Source organism: Leptodactylus fuscus, chromosome 5 (genome assembly GCF_031893055.1).
Source record: "Leptodactylus fuscus isolate aLepFus1 chromosome 5, aLepFus1.hap2, whole genome shotgun sequence".
NCBI classification, from domain to species: domain Eukaryota; kingdom Metazoa; phylum Chordata; class Amphibia; order Anura; family Leptodactylidae; genus Leptodactylus; species Leptodactylus fuscus.
Window position 1 is genome coordinate 138306088 of NC_134269.1, and position 23026 is coordinate 138329113.

Sequence of the window (23026 nt, forward strand, 5' to 3'; positions counted from 1 at the left end):
AGAGGATCATTAGGATTTCTGAATCACCAAGGCCCAGATGTAACTACTTCTTCTGGACTCTCTATGGATACCTCCATATATGAACCTCCAATTTACAGTATAGTACCCAAGTACAGGCCTTAAAGCTTAAAACCCTTAGTTTTTTTCATACATTATATAAAAATTCTGACTTTATCCCTGTATAGTTTTCTAAGCAAACTTTAGGAAGACCCGCAGCGGTGACACATTACAGTTTTTCCCGCAACTTCCCTTCAATTATACATATAGGGAAACTGCCGGCATTTCTTTAGGTATAATTGACATGCTGCGATATCTAAAACCGCAACAATTTTGGAAATTTTAGCATGTGTGCTGAGCGTATTTTTCCGCAATGTGTGGATGAGATTTGCATTTTTTTCTGTGCTGTTTCGGTCACGTGAGGTCCTGGCCTTGAAGAGGAAAATAAATTCACCCCCATACTCTCTGCTCTTTTAGCTCTGATACAATTATTGAACATATATTCCCAGCTGTAACTGGATTGCGGAATGGCAGCTGAACGGTTGTTTTATGAAATAAACAATTAGACATAGTGAATATTTTTAGCTTTTGGTTTAGAATGACTGTTATAATAAATGGCTTATATTTAAGAAAAAAATTGCTTTGTTGATATGTTACAGTTTCAGTACAGTACAGTTTATAGGGTTCCATTTGGAATTTTTTGAAGAATGTCTTTCTTCAATTCACCAACTGGCTGGTCATTGCTTTTGATAGATGTCATATTAGGCTTCTGAATTGTCTATCTCACGGGTATCAGTCTGTGCATCTGACCCATCAGACAAACATATAAAATATACACGAAAGTAAAGAAATAAAAAATAAAAACATCCTGAGCCCAGAAACAGTTTGATCGATATTCACGTTGGGGTCATCAAAGGTAACATGTCAGGCAAGGGTCTATGACATAATACTCTTTGATTTCTTCACATTTGTTTGCATATCACAAACAAAAAGATCTAAAAATATGAACTGCGATTAAATGCATTTTCTCAACCAGGTTTTGAGTTCATGAATGTCCATCTGGAGAAAAGTAAACGCTGTTAATGTCCAATGGAGTAACTGTATGTCATTCAGTGGCGTAACTACAGTGGTAGCAGCAGTAGCAGCTGCCACAGGGCCCAGGCCATTAGGGGGCCCGGTGACAGCCGCTACCGCTGCGTTTTTTTTTTTTAAGTCCGTTACGGGCCCTATTCACTTGCCGATCCTGGCTGGGCCGGGATCGGCAAGTGACACCGCGGGGCCCACAGAGGCTATCATTATACTCGGGGGTCTTTGCAGACCCCCGAGTATAATGATTGGCGTACCGGAGAGGTAAGGTAACATAAAAAACAGTGTTACTTACCTCTCCACGATCCTGCCAGGCCTCCGTCATTCGTGTCTGACGTCACATTACCCAGGCCAGCTTCCCGGGTCATATGACGTCTGACGTCATTAAAGCTGGACCAGAGCGGCAGCCAACAGGAACAGGTAAGCAACTGTCTCTGTTCTTTTAATGGTTTTAATCCCCCGGGTCTCCGATTATTATACTCTGGGGTCTTTTCAGACCCCAGAGTATAATAAATGTTTATAGGTGTCCACAGTGGGACATATGGGGACACTATTGGGGATAATACTGTGTGCAGGGGACACTATAGGGGTTAATACTGTGTGTAGGGGACACTATAGGGGTTAATAATACTGTGTGCATTGGACACTATAGGGGTTAATACTGTGTGTGCATTGGACACTATAGGGGTTAATACTGTGTGTGCATTGGACACTATAGGGGTTAATACTGTGTGTGCATTGGACACTATAGGGGTTAATACTGTGTGTGCAGGGGACACTATAGGGGTTAATACTGTGTGTAGGGGACACTATAGGGGTTAATACTGTGTGCATTGGACACTATAGGGGTTAATACTGTGTGTGCAGGGGACACTATAGAGGATAATACTGTGTGTGCAGGGGACACTATAGGGGTTAATACTGTGTGTGCAGGGGACACTATAGGGGTTAATACTGTGTGCGCAGGGGACACTATAGGGGTTAATACTGTGTGTGCAGGGGACACTATTGGGGATAATACTGTGTGCAGAGGCCACTAATGGACATAATACTGTGTGCAGGGCTTACTAAGCGACATAATAGAGTGCGGAGGACGGGGTCAGTCGAGGTCTTCGGCATCGGTTTGGGGAGGGGGGGCCCCATGTCAAAAGTTCGCCACGGGGCCCCGCCATTCCTAGTTACGCCACTGATGTCATTCATCACATATGCGTTAAGCAGAGCCTTTTCCATATAAAGTGGGTGCTGACAATATTCGGCACTGTTAACCCTTTAGATGCCTCATTCAATTTCTTCTATACAGTGCTGGCACCAGGAGAATATCGTTGGGGGTAGCTAGCAGTTGCCATGACAGTTGAGGGCCTATTGAAAGCTCTTAGGCCTGTCATCACCAGACTTACACTACACAAAGAATCAGACCCCTAGGATTAAAGTCCCCTAGGTGGCATAAAAATGAAAAAAAGTTTTAAAAATGAAAAAAAGACAAAAATCTACGGGGGGAAAAAGCTGTGTTTTAGAAAATCACAGCATATCAATTGTACCTGTGGAAACACTGTCTTTTTCCCTATAGGTGTAATAAGGGCAGAAAGTCTGTAGAGGAAAACTCAACAAAAACACAATGAAAAATGAAAAATGTGATGCATTTTCGCTGTGTATTTTTCTGCTGCGTTGCGCAATGTGGGGCCTTAGCCTTATTGTTGTTTTATTGTTTGACAAGTGGGTGTTACCATTTGCCTTATCAAAGGAGTGTGTCCATACATAGCCTGAATTTGGCAGCACTTAGCGGGCAATGTCAGATTGCACAGGACATGGAAATGTTCCCAAATAGTCATTTTAGGCTGAGGTTTCACGCTGTAGCTAACAGTATGGCCACAAAAGGAATGGGGAATATATAGGAAATCCTTATACTTTCTGCTCAGTCCACTCCTGGCTTTGGCTCAAAAAAATGGAACAAATCTGCAACAAAAAAAGCTGCGTTTTTGGAACCTGTGGCCTTAGGTTGAAGCTATTCTAAACACTTTTATATGAACTTACAAAATATTATACTATAGACCTAAAATATTATTTTAAAGACATGTTCTACCCACATTCATAATAGCATGCAATACATGACCCATATGGAGTCCCACATCTTAGATATATTTTATATGGACACCTTTAGAGAAGCACTATTTGCGTATCAAATGACAGAACGATATTTGTTGTTCTGGGACATCAGTGCCAGTACTGTGAATTGCCAGTTCATTGTGAAGTCCAGTCAATAATGTTGGCAGACTCAAAAAATTAGTCAGCAGTAAAAGAAAAAAAAAATCACAGTGTTCCCTTTGCTGCTTTATTTTGAGTTTCTATGGGAACATTTTGAAAGAATACAACATTTAGAGTCATAAAGCAATGCCAGCATCAATCAGAAATTTTATATAATTAAAGGAGTTTTCCCCACTAACATATTGATAATTAAATTTGTATACAATTAAAAATGAAACATTTTTGCAAATATTAATTTAAAATTTAGCAGTTTTAAAAATGTTCTCTGATCTTTATAGTCTTGATAGTCTATTGTTTTAATCGGTTGCCAATAGATATGACCATCTTTTACACTTTCCAAAGATGCCTTTCTTATTCTGCATTGCAGCTCTATTTTCATGAAGATCTCTGTTTTATTCTTATAAAAATTAGCTGAGGCCCCTGGTTACAGAAATGCAGCGTTTTTTGTTGCAGAGTTTGCTGCGTTTTTGCCTAAGGCCCCATGTTGTGTTCCTGCCGGTTGTTCTTCCCGCAGCGCTTTGCGCAGAAAGTTCACAGAGGTTTCCAGCATGTCTACTGTGCATATTTTATAGCAAAGTGGGGAAGGGATTTGGTAGAATCCCATCCATTTTGCTATGACTGTAAAACGCCACACTTTTTTTCTGCAGTATTCCCTTCACAGGCAAACAGCAAAAACACTGCGTTTCAGTGATGTACGACTTTAGCCTTATGCTTGGTTCACACATCAGTATTAGAGATGAGCGAACACTATTCGGAATAGCCGTTCCGAACAGCACGCTCCCATAGAAATGAATGGACGTAGCCGGCACGCGGCACGTTTTCCCACAATACGTATGTAGCAGTACATTATATTTAAAGTGGTGCTTGAAAGCTGAGAACCCTTCAGACATTTTTTATATTTATACATAAAATTGACCTAAAATGAGATCAGATTTTCACACAAGTCTTACAAGTAGATAAAATCAAATTGAACAAATGAGTCAAAAGTATTCAACTTATTTTTTTTCTAGAAGAAAATGATCCAATGTGGCAAAAGCACATGAACCTTTGCTTTTAGTATCTGGTATGACCTTCATGTGCAGCAATAACTTCATCTAAGGCTGGGCCCCATGTGGCAGAAATGCAGCGTTTTGCAGTCACTGCCAGGTGGATGGGATTCTAGCAAATCCCATCCACACCTTTCAAAAAAACACGCTGTAAACACACTGTGATTTCCAAAACTATTGCGGTTTTGGAAATCACAGCATGTCAACTACACCTACAGTAGTGCAGGCGGTTTCCCTATAGGTATAATAGGAGCAGAAAGTCTGCAGATGAAACCCCGGTGAATGTGCTGCGGGGAAAACCTGTGATACATTACAACTTTAGGGCCGAATTATTTTCAGTGATTTAGTACCAGACACATTTTATGGTGTTTTAGTTCATGCAGTTTTTAGTGAAAAATAGGACTTTATGTGTGTTTATTTTTCTGTTTTTTCTTTTTTAAAATATCTATAAAAATGTAAACAAAAAAATGTTTCTGTATTCCCATTTAGTGCTGCTAAAAAAAATGTAAATATTTTTACCTCTCTGTTATGGTAATTTTTATGTTGATGACTATTGTATGTCTGGGGGCAGGGCTAGAACCTGTGAAGACCTTATAAGGTCACAATAGAGGGTTGTGTAATGATTGTCTTGAAATTCTTCCATGTGTACACGATCTGTCTGACTGTGGATTGGTAGAGTCCAAACTCTTTACCCTATATTCACACAATAGTAAGAATCAGCTGCTTTAATTTCACTGTCTGAATAGGCGCAATTCATATGACCAATATTTTAAATTAAAAATGGACTTTCAAAATATAAGTCATGCACTGTGTTTGTCCAATTTCACGGATCCCTTTATGACCCTGGTGAAAACAACCTTAAAATGTTTCCATTTTTCACATCCATTTGTACCCAAGGTGTGCCCGTTCTCACAAATCCTTCATACATCACAGTGTATGGAGGGACCCATGAAAATGGACAAAAATAGATGACCTATATTTTGATGATCCGTTACAATGGGTTAGAGATGTTTTTTTAGAGCCTTATGGGACATGTGTTGTGAAGTTCAGCCTTTGATTGATCCCAATTTTTTACATGAAGCAGATCGCTCACCCATGCTAGATTGTCATCACATTGAAAACACCATTTTGTATTCACATTATCAGCTAATCGTAAAGGTTCACATACTTTTGCCATTCACAGATATATAATATTTGATCATTTTCTTCTATAAATAATTTACCAAAGCTTATATTTTTGACTGATTTGTTTGGCTCTCTTTATCCACTATTAGGACTTATTAGGACTTTAGGCCAAATTTATGCCAAAATATAGAAAATCCTGAAGGGTTCACAAAGTTTAAAGCACCACAGTAAATGTTGTAACATTGTTCGCCAGCAGAGCCTACAGCCATAACGTTTTACCTCTCCTTGCCGACTACCCTCTTTCTGTAGTACAGACCAGGCGATTACCAGGTCCTAGTGCTATTAGTGTTTCTACCCTTTATGCCCTTTAATGGGTGGATGCAGATCATGGGGACAGCGCGGTGTGAATCAGTCACCACACACCCCCTGTTATATGTCACCTTCCCCAATGTGAGGATGCCTGACCTATCTTGTACCTAGTATCCTGTAAAGAAATAGATGTAGCAGAGTTAACAAAGTTTTACAATTTGTTAAACTACTGCAGTGTGATATCATAGAAATGAACAAAAACAATGAAAGTATCTGAAAAATGTTTTTCCAATGACTTTTCCTTGGCTTTTGTTGCCATCTGTGATAAGATATCATGCTGTAGGTGTTTAACCAATTGCAGAAGTCTGAGTTAACCCTGCAACATCTGTGTTTGGAGTTGTCTTCTACTTATTACCTCTCCTTGACCTCTGCTTATTCTGAACCTGTTCTGCCAGTCCTGACCTCTGCTTCACTATCATTTTGATTCTTTGCAACCTGGTCTGACCTCTGCCTGGATTACCAGTACATATTAATTCTTTGAAAAAGGAACTATGCAGTTCCAAAACGCGTCAGAGGTTTTTTTTTAGGTTTTTTTTTCTTTTCTTTTTGTTAATTTATGTAATTCTTCATGTTTTTGGTAATTTTTATAAAGTTCATTAAAAGTTAAATTTTATTGAAATCAGAGAGTTGCCGGATCACCAGTTTTTTCTATGGAACCACAAATTAATTCTGTCTGTCCTGACCCCTAATCAAATCTCTGCCAGTTCTTTTGGTGCTGCATGCTGACATGTCTTCTGTTATTGAAAAGAGACTACTACAAGAGGTACCAACCTAGTGGTTTTCCTTCAGAAAACTCCAGATCTTTGTGTGAGTTTCTAAAGTCCAGATCTTTATAAAGAGTGAATACTAGGGATGCACTTAGGCAATGGCTGTAGGAGTAGTCCTGCGTTAAATCTGTTCAACGACACAATCGGTTTTCATCCATTACATTAAATATATTACCTAAAAAGTGTTATTTGACTTTAAGGTGGTCATGTACAGTACTTTATGCTAGTCGAACCTGCTGTGAATGGCTAACCATTTCATGTGTATGGAGTTTACCAACTTTTCCCAATGGTAGATATCAGAGGAAAGAAGAAGGGAGGAATTGGATTTCAACTAAGCTCTATCCTTTTGTACTCAAGTAAGGTAAGCCATCACTAGAAGTATCAAGAAAAATAGTGGTTAGTTTAGAAATTTAGAAAGAAAAAAAGATTTCTTAAAGCTCTAAAATGAACAGTGCTGTCATTTTAATACTTTTGAGTAGCCGAGAAGGCTTACATTTTGTACTGGTATTGTATATATTGTGTGCTATATTTAATCTCATTCAGAACAGCACTTTGGCAAATGCAGTCATCTAGAAAACAATGTACTTAAACTTTCCCATGTTTGGCCCAGTGCACTGAATGTCCTATGACCAACAACCTGCAATTCTAAGAACTTGTAGAAAGAAATAGAACAGTTTGTGGAAGTGGAAAAGTTTCCACGCAGGTATAGGGTGTTGGTGACCTAATTGTAGGCTACTACATTAAGCTAGTACTTTTGTTTATGAAACCAATCCTTGAAGAAAATAATCATTACTAGAGATGAGCGAACACTAAAATGTTCGAGGTTCGAAATTCGATTCGAACAGCCGCTCACTGTTCGAGTGTTCGAATGGGTTTCGAACCCCATTATAGTCTATGGGGAACATAAACTCGTTAAGGGGGAAACCCAAATTCGTGTCTGGAGGGTCACCAAGTCCACTATGACACCCCAGGAAATGATACCAACACCCTGGAATGACACTGGGACAGCAGGGGAAGCATGTCTGGGGGCATAAAAGTCACTTTATTTCATGGAAATCCCTGTCAGTTTGCGATTTTCGCAAGCTAACTTTTCCCCATAGAAATGCATTGGCCAGTGCTGATTGGCCAGAGTACGGAATTCGGCCAATCAGCGCTGGCTCTGCTGGAGGAGGCGGAGTCTAAGATCGCTCCACACCAGTCTCCATTCAGGTCCGACCTTAGACTCCGCCTCCTCCGGCAGAGCCAGCGCTGATTGGCCGAAGGCTGGCCAATGCATTCCTATGCGAATGCAGACTTAGCAGTGCTGAGTCAGTTTTGCTCAACTACACATCTGATGCACACTCGGCACTGCTACATCAGATGTAGCAATCTGATGTAGCAGAGCCGAGGGTGCACTAGAACCCCTGTGCAAACTCAGTTCACGCTAATAGAATGCATTGGCCAGCGCTGATTGGCCAATGCATTCTATTAGCCCGATGAAGTAGAGCTGAATGTGTGTGCTAAGCACACACATTCAGCACTGCTTCATCAAGCCAATACAATGCATTAGCCAGTGCTGATTGGCCAGAGTACGGAATTCGGCCAATCAGCGCTGGCCAATGCATTCTATTAGCCCGATGAAGTAGAGCTGAATGTGTGTGCTAAGCACACACATTCAGCACTGCTTCATCAAGCCAATACAATGCATTAGCCAGTGCTGATTGGCCAGAGTACGGAATTCGGCCAATCAGCGCTGGCTCTGCTGGAGGAGGCGGAGTCTAAGGTCGGACCTGAATGGAGACTGGTGTGGAGCGATCTTAGACTCCGCCTCCTCCAGCAGAGCCAGCGCTGATTGGCCGAATTCCGTACTCTGGCCAATCAGCACTGGCTAATGCATTGTATTGGCGTGATGAAGCAGTGCTGAATGTGTGTGCTTAGCACACACATTCAGCTCTACTTCATCGGGCTAATAGAATGCATTGGCCAGCGCTGATTGGCCGAATTCCGTACTCTGGCCAATCAGTGCTGGCCAATGCATTCTATTAGCTTGATGAAGCAGAGTGTGCACAAGGGTTCAAGCGCACCCTCGGCTCTGATGTAGCAGAGCCGAGGCTGCACAAGGGTTCAAGCGCACCCTCGGCTCTGATGTAGGAGAGCCGAGGGTGCACTTGAACCCTTGTGCAGCCTCGGCTCTGCTACATCAGAGCCGAGGGTGCGCTTGAACCCTTGTGCACACTCTGCTTCATCAAGCTAATAGAATGCATTGGCCAGCGCTGATTGGCCAATGTATTCTATTAGCCTGATGAAGTAGAGCTGAATGTGTGTGCTAAGCACACACATTCAGCTCTACTTCATCGGGCTAATAGAATGCATTGGCCAGCGCTGATTGGCCAGAGTACGGAACTCGACCAATCAGCGCTGGCTCTGCTGGAGGAGGCGGAGTCTAAGATCGCTCCACACCAGTCTCCATTCAGGTCCGACCTTAGACTCCGCCTCCTCCGGCAGAGCCAGCGCTGATTGGCCGAATTCCGTACTCTGGCCAATCAGCACTGGCTAATGCATTGTATTGGCGTGATGAAGCAGTGCTGAATGTGTGTGCTTAGCACACACATTCAGCTCTACTTCATCGGGCTAATAGAATGCATTGGCCAATCAGCGCTGGCCAATGCATTCTATTAGCGTGAACTGAGTTTGCACAGGGGTTCTAGTGCACCCTCGGCTCTGCTACATCAGATTGCTACATCTGATGTAGCAGTGCCGAGTGTGCATCAGATGTGTAGTTGAGCAAAACTGACTCAGCACTGCTAAGTCTCTGCATTCGCATAGGAATGCATTGGCCAGCCTTCGGCCAATCAGCGCTGGCTCTGCCGGAGGAGGCGGAGTCTAAGGTCGGACCTGAATGGAGACTGGTGTGGAGCGATCTTAGACTCCGCCTCCTCCAGCAGAGCCAGCGCTGATTGGTCGAGTTCCGTACTCTGGCCAATCAGCGCTGGCCAATGCATTCTATTAGCCCGATGAAGTAGAGCTGAATGTGTGTGCTTAGCACACACATTCAGCTCTACTTCATCAGGCTAATAGAATACATTGGCCAATCAGCGCTGGCCAATGCATTCTATTAGCTTGATGAAGCAGAGTGTGCACAAGGGTTCAAGCGCACCCTCGGCTCTGATGTAGCAGAGCTGAGGGTGCACAAGGGTTCAAGTGCACCCTCGGCTCTCCTACATCAGAGCCGAGGGTGCGCTTGAACCCTTGTGCAGCCTCGGCTCTGCTACATCAGAGCCGAGGGTGCGCTTGAACCCTTGTGCACACTCTGCTTCATCAAGCTAATAGAATGCATTGGCCAGCACTGATTGGCCAGAGTACGGAATTCGGCCAATCAGCGCTGGCCAATGCATCCCTATGGGAAAAAGTTTATCTCACAAAAATCACAATTACACACCCGATAGAGCCCCAAAAAGTTATTTTTAATAACATTCCCCCCTAAATAAAGGTTATCCCTAGCTATCCCTGCCTGTACAGCTATCCCTGTCTCATAGTCACAAAGTTCACATTCTCATATGACCCGGATTTGAAATCCACTATTCGTCTAAAATGGAGGTCACCTGATTTCGGCAGCCAATGACTTTTTCCAATTTTTTTCAATGCCCCCAGTGTCGTAGTTCCTGTCCCACCTCCCCTGCGCTGTTATTGGTGCAAAAAAGGCGCCAGGGAAGGTGGGAGGGGAATCGAATTTCGGCGCACTTTACCACGTGGTGTTCGATTCGATTCGAACATGGCGAACACCCTGATATCCGATCGAACATGTGTTCGATAGAACACTGTTCGCTCATCTCTAATCATTACTATGTAGTCTGGTGTTATAAGTTACGTTTAAGAACTGGTTTGCTACAACTCAGTGATATGCTGTTGCCTCAGTTACTCAATATTTACAAAGTTACTCAACTCTTTATGTAGATGCTATGTATCTATGAATTGTAGAGTGGAGTTTAAAGTTAGCTCTATCTATCTACATACATAGACAAAATGGTTGGTACCGTTCGTTTAATGAAATAAAACCCACAATGGACACAGAAATAACTTGAATTTGACCAAAGTAATAATAAATACAAATTCTATGAAACGGAACAAATGAAAGTCACACATTGCTTTTCTCTTCAACAGAATTTAAAAAAAAATAAAACTCATGAAACAAGCCTGGACAGACATGATGGTTCCCTTAAAGGGATTCTATCATACAAACATATTTTTTTTCTTAGTAACACATCGGAATAGCCTTAAGAAAGGCTATTCATCTCCTACCTTTCGTTGTCATCTCCGCAGCGTCGTTCCGTAGGAATCCCGTTTTTTGTCGGTATGCAAATTAGTTCTCGCAGCACTGGGGGTGGGCCTCAGTGCTCAAACAGCACGGCAGGCATCCCCAATGCTGCCTGAGAACACTCTGCAGCGCTGCCTTCATCTTCATCAGGAACGTTCTCTTCATTCTCTTCTTCCGGCGCAGGTCTCAGACTTCTAGGCCTCGGGCTTCGGGCAGAGCAGACTGCGCATGCCCACAGGACACGAGAAAATGTCCTGTGGACATGCGCAGTCTGCTCTGCCCGAGGCTTAGAAGTCTGAGACCTGCGCTGGAAGAAGAGGATGAAGAGGACATTCATGACGAAGATGGAGGTGGTGCTGGAGAGAGTTCTCTGGCAGCATTGGGGACACACCAATGCTGTTTGAGCATTGGGGCCCACCCCCAGAGCTGCAAGAGAACCAATTTGCTTACCAACAAGAAACGGGATTCCTACGGAACGGCAGCGCGGAGAAGACAACAAAAAGTAGGAGACGAATATCTTTTCTTAAGGCTATTCTGATGTGTTACTAAGAAAAAAAAAATGTGTTTGTATGATAAGATCCCTTTAACTTAATATTTTGTTGCACAATCTTTTGAGGCAATCACTGCAATAAAACGATTCCTGTAACTGTCAATGAGAATTCTGCACCGCTCAGCAAGTATTTTGGCCCACTCCTCATGAGCAAACTGCTCCAGTTGCCTCGGGTTTGAAGGGAGCCTTTTCCAGACGGCATGTTTAAGCTCCTTTCAAAGATGCTCAATAGGATTTAGGTCAGGGCTGATAGAAGGCCACTTCAGAATAGTCCAATGTTTCATTGTACCCTGCACAGATTCAAGACACCCTGTGTCAGATGTAGCCCCAGAACCTAAAACAGCCTCCACCATGTTTCACAGTAGGGACAGTGTTCTTTTCAAGATATGCTTCATTTTTCCATCTGTGAACATGATCTGCCTTGCCAAAAAGTTCGATTTCGATAAATCGAGTTCGATAAATGTAAAAAAAACCCCCACTGGAGTGCATTTTTACCATGAAAGATATTACATTGCCAGTGTAGGGTGTTGGTGACCTAGTTGTATATTAAGGCATGACTTTAGTCATGGAAAATTAATCCTGGAAAAAATTAATAATTACTATGTGAACAGCTGTAAGTACTGATGTGCAACAACTATGATTTTGTTTACCACATGGAAGACGCATACAACAAAAAGTGCCAAACTATTAAACTAACCCAATTCATTGGTCCAATATTCAACCAGGGTTTTAATAGCGCAACAATGTCTACAGTTTTTGTGTTAAGACTCATTATTAAATTAAAAAATAGCCATGATAATATACACAAACAGGTATATACAGTATACTAAATCATGGTCAAAGTATACTTTCATTATCCAGCATAATAACCAGTATTTTTATCAAATAACACATATATGCTATATGTATAATGGGTCATCCTGAATGTTAAATGTCCATTAACACAAATAAATACATTTTTAAAGGGGCAATATGGTGGGTCAGTGGTTAGCATTGCTGCCTTGTGGAGTCCTGGGTTCGAATCCTGACAAGGACAACATCTGCAAGGAGATTGTATATTCTCCCCATGTTTCATGGATTTCCTCCCATACTCCAAAGACATACTGATAGGGAAAAATGTACATTGTGATCCCTATATGGGGCTCACAATCTACATTACATATATATATATATATATATATATATATATATATGTTATATTTTTATCAAACAATCAAATTCGGAGGCACCAAGTTATATATGGTGTAGATATCTGTTTGTGTATGTTGTTATATAACCCTTATTTATCTGCTGAATGAGTTTTGAACCCAAATACACTAAACATTTTCATTACTAATAAAATACTGGAAATGCATTAATTCATGTCTTCATCCTGGTGAATATTGTAATGTTGAATGTAGAAATCATAACATTTCCACAAGTTTAGTTGTTGAATTCTTTGTATGTATATAATGGCAGTTATAAGCAGAAAGCACAACCACTGAGCCAAGCTGGACAATACTGTCTAGAAGTCTGAACTAACATTTGTGCTTCAACTAAATAAAAAATGATCAAATATGTATTTTTTTTTTTACTTTTGAGTTACTGAGAAGGCTTATTGTATAGTATTCATATATATTGTGTCTTATATTTTGATCGTCACTTTGGCAGGTAGACATTGAGTGAATGTAAATGTAACCTTGTAGTGCATCTCAAGTTTCCAGTTTTTGCTTTGAATGTTCTATGGCTGGCCATATGCACCCTAAAAGATCAGAACTAAAACAGTAGGGATGGAAAGCTTCTCATGGAGGTGTAGGGTGTTGGTAAGCTACTTGTAGGCCACTACATTATATACAATTCTAATAATGAAATCATTACTATAGCTACTTAGCTGTAAGTATTGTTTTGGTACACCTTAATGATTCATTGTGCCAGAATTTACTAGCTTCAATGTTTGTCTTGTTTAATCTGGTTCATAATGTATAGGAAATCTGTTTCTAAAACTAGACTACTATTTATGGCCTTTATTAAAGACAGATACACAAACAGGTAATCCCTATCATCTTGTCAAAACCTCAGATAATTTGCGGAGATGAACAATTCTGTTGATCAGGCTTTACCAGTATGTCTATGTGCCTGCCCATGTTGGAGGGTGCAATGTAATTAAAGGGGTTTTCCCATTAATATAACTACATTTAAATATGTAGAAAATTAATAATTAAACATTTTTACAAATAAAAATAATTAAAAATTTAACAGACTTTTAAAGAGGACCTTTCGTTACTTCCACCACATCTAGTTCTTAACATCTGTTAATAAGCGCTGTTCCGCTAATCTGGGACTGTTCCAGAGCTGCTACTTTTGGTGTCTAATGTGCTATTTAAGCTCTGTATTGTCAGAAGGGTAGTGTCAGGCTAGGAGGTGTCATTTATAGCTCCAACCACCCCCCAAGCCTGCTCCTGTCTGACACCGTCCTCCTGAGAGTACAGAGCCTAAATAATATATCAGATACCAAACCTAACAACATTGATTGTTCAGGAAAGACGGGGGGCTAGAGAAAAACTTCCAGCTGTGTCAGTATCAGTGGAGCACAGCCTATTACATTATGTAAAACTGGACTTGTTGGAGCTTATGAAATGTCCTTTATAAAGGTTTTCTCTAACCATCTTAGTGGTGACATTCTTTTGCCTTGATCAGTTGCCGATGGATACAATCATGACTGCCATGAATTTCTTATTGTGGCTGGATTATCTTCTCAAGCATGCACTGTCTCTACTTTACTGCTTGACCACAGAAAACTCTAGCTTTCTTGGTTGTATCCATTGGCTACCTATCAAGACAAAAAACACTTAGTCACTACTAAGAAAGTTAGAGAAAATCTTTCAAATTATGCAATTAAATTATTAATACAGTGTTTACGAAAATATTTCCTGACATCCACCCTAATAGTACAGCAGATGTCGGGCATTTAAATATGGCAGTCAAGAACTGAGCAACTGCCATAGCCACCAATGCCTACACTGATCATGTACTTTCCCTATTGTCCCACCAGCGGCACAATACAGGGGTATTTCTGCCCCTGTGTGCTGGTAGGACAGGTGGAATTTTTAATCAGCCAAATTAGCATATGCATGGCTACAACCCCATAAGAGGGCACAGGGACCTCCCATCCGCGTTTTTTTTTTTTTTTCTGTCCTGTGTGACTAGGACAGGTGGAGAGGACCTTGTGTCCTCTTGGGGGGCTCGGGCCAGGGTCCTACCTGAAGGCCTGGGTCTCCATCTTGTCTTTTTTTTTTTTTTGTAGATTGTCAGCCCCACATAGAGCTCACAATGTACATTTTCTCCCTATCAGTATGTCTTTGGAATATAGGATGGAAATCCATGCAACACGGGGAGGATATAAAAACTCCTTGCAGATGTTTTTTTTTTTTTTTCCCTTGGCAGGATTTGAACACTAAGACTCCAGCGCTGCAAGGCTGCAGTGCTAACCACTGAGCCACCGCGTGGCCCCGGGTCTCCATCTTTTCTTAGGGAATCTTCTCAGCTTCTGGAGAAGTTCCTTTGATCCTCTGATCTATTTTGCTGCCTGTAAGTAAAACGGTCGCTATTGTTAGTACAGTTAGCAACCCCCCCTCCCTCCCCCCTTCTCCTTTCCAGCCCTGCTCCTCCTGCCTGCGGGGTTCTTTTTTCTTACCCTGGTGTAAGGGCCTGTTTGAGGCCTTACTTTGTGGGCTTTTGCTTTCTTGCTGGAGGGCAGGTTCTGTGCTGACTGGGGTGCCCTAGGGAGGGGGAAGGTCCTTTCGAACCTGGAAAGGTTTTTGGCCATGGGCTGGACATCCTCAAGGAAGGTCTGGCAGAAGTGAAAGGGAAATCCTTGCCACAGGCTTCCCTGTGACATCTTATGGGGTTGTAGCAATGCATATGCTAATTCGACTGATTAAAAATTCCGCCTGTCCTTCCAGCACACAGGGGCAGAAATACCCCCGTATTGTCCTGCTGTTGGGACTAAGGGAAAACAGATTATCTTCATAATCATTCATTATCCCGCCGAGAGGAGCCATAACATTTTTTAAAGAATTAAAATTTCAAAGCATCCCACTTTCCCTAGAACACATATAAAAGTAAAAAAGTAAAGTAAAAAACACATACCCATTTAGGTATCCCTGTGTCCGTAAATTCTTAGTCTACAAACTTCTACACAGGGGGCGTAACTTGAGGGGTACAGAGGGTGCAATCACACCAGGGCCCAGGAACCTTAGGGGGGGCCATAAGCACTGGTATCATTGTTGAGATTGCAGCTTCCATCTGGCCCATAAGCCAAGGAGACCCACAGATTTCCCTAACCACACTAAGGCTGAGTAAACTTCTTAGCACTCGTAACCATCACTACCAAGAATTAGCTGTAGGGATGAGGTAGGGGGCCCTAGACAAAAGATTGCACCGGGGCCCACAAGACTTTAGGTACACCACTGCTTCTACGCTACATGGGGCCCAAGCCATATATAAACATATATGAACAATTTAAAAAATTGTTTTTCCTAGTGAATGTTTTCATTATACACATACGTTGGCCAAAAGTATTGGCACCAGTGGCGTAACTACCGTGGTAGCAGCAGTAGCAGCTGCCACAGGGCCCGGGCCATTAGGGGCAGCCACTACCGCTGCATTTTTTTTTTTTTTAATAGGCCGCTACCGGCTGGAGTTACTCCAGCCGCTAACGGGCCCTATATAACGGCCCCTGCCAGGATCGGTAAGTGACACTGCGGGCCCCACAAGCACTATTATACTCGGGGGTCTTTTCGGATCCCCGAGTATAATGATCGGAAGTGCAGGAGAGGTAACTGAACATAAAAAAAACTGTGTTACTTACCTCTCCAGGCTCCGCGCAGGCTTCGGCCTACTTGTGTGACGTCTCAGACGTCACATGATTGGGGCGTGCGTCCTTATGCGTCGCGACGCAGGCTCCCGGTCACATGATGTCCCTGACGTCATTGAAGATGGCCGCCAGCGGGGAGTCGGGAGACAGTTAAGTTACAGTGTTTTCGGCGTTGGTCGGGTTTTCGATGTCATCCCGGGGGGGGGGGGGCATGTCAAATGTTCGCCACGGGGCCCCGCCATTCCTAGTTACGCCACTGATTGGCACCCCTGCAATTCTGTCAGATAATACTCATTTTCTTCCAGAAAATGAATGCAATCACAAATTCTTTGGTATTGTTATCTTCATTTAATTTGTCTTCAATGCAATAATTTTCTGGAAGAAAATGAGTATTATCTGACAGAATTGCAGGGGTGCCAATACTTTTGGCCAACACTGTATATAAAAAAACAGGAATCAGCAAGGTTGGAAGAAAATACTGTTACATATCAGGGTCTGACCATGACCCTCTAAGCCATTTTCACAAAACATTTTCTACATGAAATTCAGTGCGCAATGTATGTGCTCATTTCTTTCCTGAACTTTGATGTTTAACTTACGAAGGTGTGTAACACCCCTGTGCCATAGTACATATTTGTCTGAAGTCACCTCTTCCAGCCTGTTACTCAAACATGTTGATGCACAGCTGCCTGTTTTGCATTTCTTCTTTTGTGCTGACAAAATAACGGAATGAAACAAAATCGCAATTGCTGGAAATATTACTGGCCTCACATTTACCAGACTTCTGCTAAATTTAGGTTTTAAATTTATATTTAATTTTAAACACATATGTCATGAGTCTAGACATTATTTTTAGATATATGTTATAGTGCCCCTTTGTGTTATTTTGATTCCTTCTCAAAACATGAACATGTTGAAAAAAAGCAGCTTCTTACATACTTAGGCTAGGGTCACATGACCATTACATTTCAGTCCATTGCTGTCATCTGTCATAGGAAATGGTGAACTCCAGAAATTCCTATTACTAATACTAACTACGAGTATGAATATATGTTCCTGTGCAGTCATCATAGATGTGACATGTTTAAAGGGCTCTATCTTTGGAAAAAGTCATTTTTAACTAATCACATATTTGCATAGGCTTTAGAAAGGCTATTCCACACCTATCTTTAGTATGTAAATTGCCTCAGTGGTTTCTGAATAAGTCCATTTTTATTCATATGCTGATTAGACTGGTGCACGATGCATTGTGCACCTGCTTTGCTATAGTTTCCTATGGGAGTTTACAGCACAGGCCTCTACTGCTGCTGCTGACTCAGCTTCCTGTTTGCACATACACATACTCTCGTATGAAGAGACATGTGCTACTGGGAATTTCCTGTGCTGGCTGGAAGCTCATTAGCATATGAATAAAAATGGACTTATTCAGAAACCACTTAGGCAATCTACATACTAAAGGTAGGTGTGGAATAGCATTTCTAAAGGCTATGCAAGGATGTGATTAGTTAAAAAGGACTTTCCCCAGTGATAGAGCCTCTTTAATACGTCATAGGATATTTGAAAATAATCCAGACTGCTTAAATCCCTGACAGTAATCATAAAAAATTGATATGAGGGCAGGTTCACATCTGCGCCCTGGACTCTGCTTTCAGGAGACGGAAACCCAGCAGACATTGTCTGCCTGTGAGTACCTGTGAGCGTTTTGTGGTCTCCACGGTGAAACCGTTTTTTTTTTTTAACCCGACACAATGTCCTGCATGATTCGCATGGAGAACAGAAGACGCTTACGGGCAGACACTTTGTAAACCTATTCAAATGAATGGGTTGGAAAAGTGACTGCCAGTTTCTGTCTCTTGTCCAGTTTCTCGGGCAGAAGACGGAAACCTGAAAGCGGAGACCGGGGCACAGATGTGAACCCTCCCTTAGTTACATTAAAAACGTCTTATATATGCAATTGTATAACCTAAACTGACCTATAACCGTTTATTTAGAAATTTATGTTCTTTTTTATTTTTAAGTTTTATAAATTGACAAACTCTAGCAAAAGAAACTAACCAGAAAAGTCAAACATGATGAAAGGAATCTTCTGTAATGTTTTTTTTACATTAGAGTGAATGAGAACAGAGTCAGGCGAAAAGGGCCCTACCTGCATCAGTCACTCTATTGGCATTTATGTACGTTGTTCTGATCCTATAATGGATGAGGACATCTGAATTTACTAACAGTAGTGTAAATATACCCTATCTCTCATTAGCTGATCTGCACAATAGAACAAATCACTTGGTACAAGAGGATCTGGCTTTGCTGCCAGTGCTACTGGGCATGTGTGGCGACCATTACAGGAATAGGTGACTGTTCTGAGAGAAAACTAAATGGGAGCTCAAATGAGTTAAATTAACTGCAATAGACAATTTTTTTTTCTAAATTATGCCAACAGAAAAATGTTTAAAGGTATGTTTTGTGTTATCTAACATATTCACTGAGTTTTATATGAATAAATGACAAGTTACAATAAATCCACAAAACTACATCTCAATCTACTCAGCTCCACCTTTTCATAACATGTAGTTCAGATGGCATATTCAATGTGACAAGAAGATGATGCGTTCCCATCAACCTCTAACAATGCTTGCAGAATGTAGAGGAACTCTCATTATACTACGTAAAGTCACCATATTAATAGAGATGAGCGAACACTAAAATGTTCGAGGTTCGAAATTCGATTCGAACAGCCGCTCAATGTTCGTGTGTTCGAACGGGTTTCGAACCCCATTATAGTCTATGGGGAACAGATACTCGTTAAGGGGGAAACCCAAATCCGTGTCTGGAGGGTCACCAAGTCCACTATGACACCCCAGGAAATGATGCCAACACCTCTGGAATGACACTGGGACAGCAGGGGAAGCATGTCTGGGGGCATCTAACACACCAAAGACCCTCTATTACCCCAACATCACAGCCTAACAACTACACACTTTACACACTCAATACCACCTCTCTGACAGTAGGAAAACACCTTGAAACATGTGTATTTGGCACTTGCAGTGAGGAGAGCTTGTCACCAGCAGTGAATTTGGCCCTTGTAGTAAGTTGAGGTTGGCACCAACATTTGTTTTGAAAATCAGGGTGGATTGAGCCTCTAACCAGCAGAGTTTGGGCAAATTCATGGTGGAGGGAGCCTCTAAAAACCCCAGTTTGGACCAATTCATGGTGGAGGGAGCCTCTAACCAGCCCAGTTTGGGCAAATTCATGGTGGAGGGAGCCTCTAAAAAACCCAGTTTGGACCAATTCATGGTGGAGGGAGCCTCTAACCAGCCCAGTTTGGGCAAATTCATGGTGGAGGGAGCCTCTAACCAGCCCAGTTTGGACCAATTAATGGTGGAGGGAGCCTCTAACCAGCCCAGTTTGGACCAATTCATGGTGGAGGGAGCCTCTAAACAGCCAAGTTTGGACCAATTCATGGTGGAGGGAGCCTCTAAAAACCCCAGTTTGGACCAATTCATGGTGGAGGGAGCCTCTAACCAGCCCAGTTTGGGCAAATTCATGGTGGAGGGAGCCTCTAAACAGCCCAGTTTGGGCAAATTCATGGTGGAGGGAGCCTCTAAAAAACCCAGTTTGGACCAATTCATGGTGGAGGGAGCCTCTAAACAGCCAAGTTTGGACCAATTCATGGTGAAGGGAGCCTCTAAAAACCCGTTTGGACCAATTCATGGTGGAGGGAGCCTCTAACCAGCCCAGTTTGGGCAAATTCATGGTGGAGGGAGCCTCTAAACAGCCCAGTTTGGGCAAATTCATGGTGGAGGGAGCCTCTAACCAGCCCAGTTTGGACCAATTAATGGTGGAGGGAGCCTCTAACCAGCCCAGTTTGGACCAATTAATGGTGGAGGGAGCCTCTAACCACCCCAGTTTGGACCAATTCATGGTGGAGGGAGCCTCTAACCAGCCCAGTTTGGACCAATTCATGGTGGAGGGAGCCTCTAACCAGCCCAGTTTGGACCAATTAATGGTGGAGGGAGCCTCTAACCACCCCAGTTTGGACCAATTCATGGTGGAGGGAGCCTCTAAACAGCCAAGTTTGGACCAATTCATGGTGGAGGGAGCCTCTAAAAACCCCAGTTTGGACCAATTCATGGTGGAGGGAGCCTCTAACCAGCCCAGTTTGGACCAATTAATGGTGGAGGGAGCCTCTAAACAGCCAAGTTTTGGGAAATTCATGGTGGAGGGAGCCTCTAACCAGCCCAGTTTGGACCAATTCATGGTGGAGGGAGCCTCTAAACAGCCCAGTTTGGGCAAATTCATGGTGGAGGGAGCCTCTAAAAAACCCAGTTTGGACCAATTCATGGTGGAGGGAGCCTCTAACCAGCCCAGTTTGGACCAATTAATGGTGGAGGGAGCCTCTAACCAGCCCAGTTTGGACCAATTAATGGTGGAGGGAGCCTCTAACCACCCCAGTTTGGACCAATTCATGGTGGAGGGAGCCTCTAAACAGCCAAGTTTGGACCAATTCATGGTGGAGGGAGCCTCTAAAAACCCCAGTTTGGACCAATTCATGGTGGAGGGAGCCTCTAACCAGCCCAGTTTGGGCAAATTCATGGTGGAGGGAGCCTCTAAACAGCCCAGTTTGGGCAAATTCATGGTGGAGGGAGCCTCTAAAAAACCCAGTTTGGACCAATTCATGGTGGAGGGAGCCTCTAAACAGCCAAGTTTGGACCAATTCATGGTGAAGGGAGCCTCTAAAAACCCGTTTGGACCAATTCATGGTGGAGGGAGCCTCTAACCAGCCCAGTTTGGGCAAATTCATGGTGGAGGGAGCCTCTAAACAGCCCAGTTTGGGCAAATTCATGGTGGAGGGAGCCTCTAACCAGCCCAGTTTGGACCAATTAATGGTGGAGGGAGCCTCTAACCAGCCCAGTTTGGACCAATTAATGGTGGAGGGAGCCTCTAACCACCCCAGTTTGGACCAATTCATGGTGGAGGGAGCCTCTAAACAGCCAAGTTTGGACCAATTCATGGTGGAGGGAGCCTCTAAAAACCCCAGTTTGGACCAATTCATGGTGGAGGGAGCCTCTAACCAGCCCAGTTTGGGCAAATTCATGGTGGAGGGAGCCTCTAAACAGCCCAGTTTGGGCAAATTCATGGTGGAGGGAGCCTCTAACCAGCCCAGTTTGGACCAATTAATGGTGGAGGGAGCCTCTAACCAGCCCAGTTTGGACCAATTAATGGTGGAGGGAGCCTCTAACCAGCCCAGTTTGGACCAATTAATGGTGGAGGGAGCCTCTAACCACCCCAGTTTGGACCAATTCATGGTGGAGGGAGCCTCTAACCAGCCCAGTTTGGACCAATTCATGGTGGAGGGAGCCTCTAAAAAACCCAGTTTGGACCAATTCATGGTGGAGGGAGCCTCTAAACAGCCCAGTTTGGGCAAATTCATGGTGGAGGGAGCCTCTAAACAGCCCAGTTTGGGCAAATTCATGGTGGAGGGAGCCTCTAACCAGCCCAGTTTGGACCAATTAATGGTGGAGGGAGCCTCTAACCAGCCCAGTTTGGACCAATTCATGGTGGAGGGAGCCTCTAAACAGCCCAGTTTGGGCAAATTCATGGTGGAAGGAGCCTCTAACCAGCAGAGTTGTGGGAAAGCAGGGTGGAGGGAGCCTCTAACCAGCAGAGTTGGTGGAAATCAGGGTGGAGGGAGCCTCTAACCAGCAGAGTTGGGGGAAATCATGTTGGAGGGAGCCTAGTATTAGCAGAATTGTGCAACGCTTATGGTGGATGAGTATGAGGATGCGGAGGAATTGGAGAGGTTGAGTACAGACATGGAGTTTCATGTTGGGGTGCTTTACACAGGTGGGCACAAAAATGAAGGCTCTATCCAGTGGTGGTTCATTTTTATCAAAGTGAGCCGGTCGGCACTCTCAGCTGACAGACGGGTGCGCTTGTCAGTGATGATGCCACCGGCTGCACTGAACACCCTCTCAGATAGGACGCTGGCGGCAGGACAGGACAGCACCTCCAAGGCATATAGGGCAAGTTCAAGCCACAGGTCCAACTTCGACACCCAATACGTGTAGGGCGCAGAGGGGTCGGAGAGGACAGGGCTGTGGTCGGAAAGGTATTCCCGCAACATGCGCCTATACTTCTCACGCCTGGTGACACTAGGACCCTCCGTGGCGGCACTTTGGCGAGGGGGTGCCATCAAGGTGTCCCAGACCTTAGACAGTGTGCCCCTCGTTTGTGTGGACCGGTGAGAACTTGGTTGCCTACTGGAGGAACTGCCCTCCCTGCCGCCAACGTCACATGCTGGAAACATCTCCATCATATTCTGCACCAATTGCCTGTGGCAAGCATTGATGCGATTGGCCCTCCCCTCTACCGGAATAAAAGACGAGATGTTGTTTTTATACCGGGGGTCAAGGATAGCAAAGATCCAGTACTGGTTGTCCTCCATGATTTTGACAATACGCTTGTCGGTTGTAAAGCACCCCAACATGAACTCAGCCATGTCTGCCACAGTGTTAGTTGGCATGACTCCTCTGGCCCCACCGGAAAGTTCAATCTCCATTTCCTCCTCATCCTCCATGTCTACCCATCCGCGCTGCAACAATGGGACGATTCGAAGTTGCCCGGAAGCCTCCTGTATCACCATCACATCATCGGACAACTCTTCTTCCTCCTCCT

At 43.3% G+C, this 23026-nt stretch overlaps 1 protein-coding gene across 1 annotated transcript in view; it reads right to left on the minus strand.

The window, feature by feature from the left end:
* The window catches only part of SLC38A4 (solute carrier family 38 member 4), a 78013-nt gene that overhangs the window by 33763 nt on the left and 21224 nt on the right, over window positions 1–23026 (minus strand). The window lies entirely within an intron of this gene.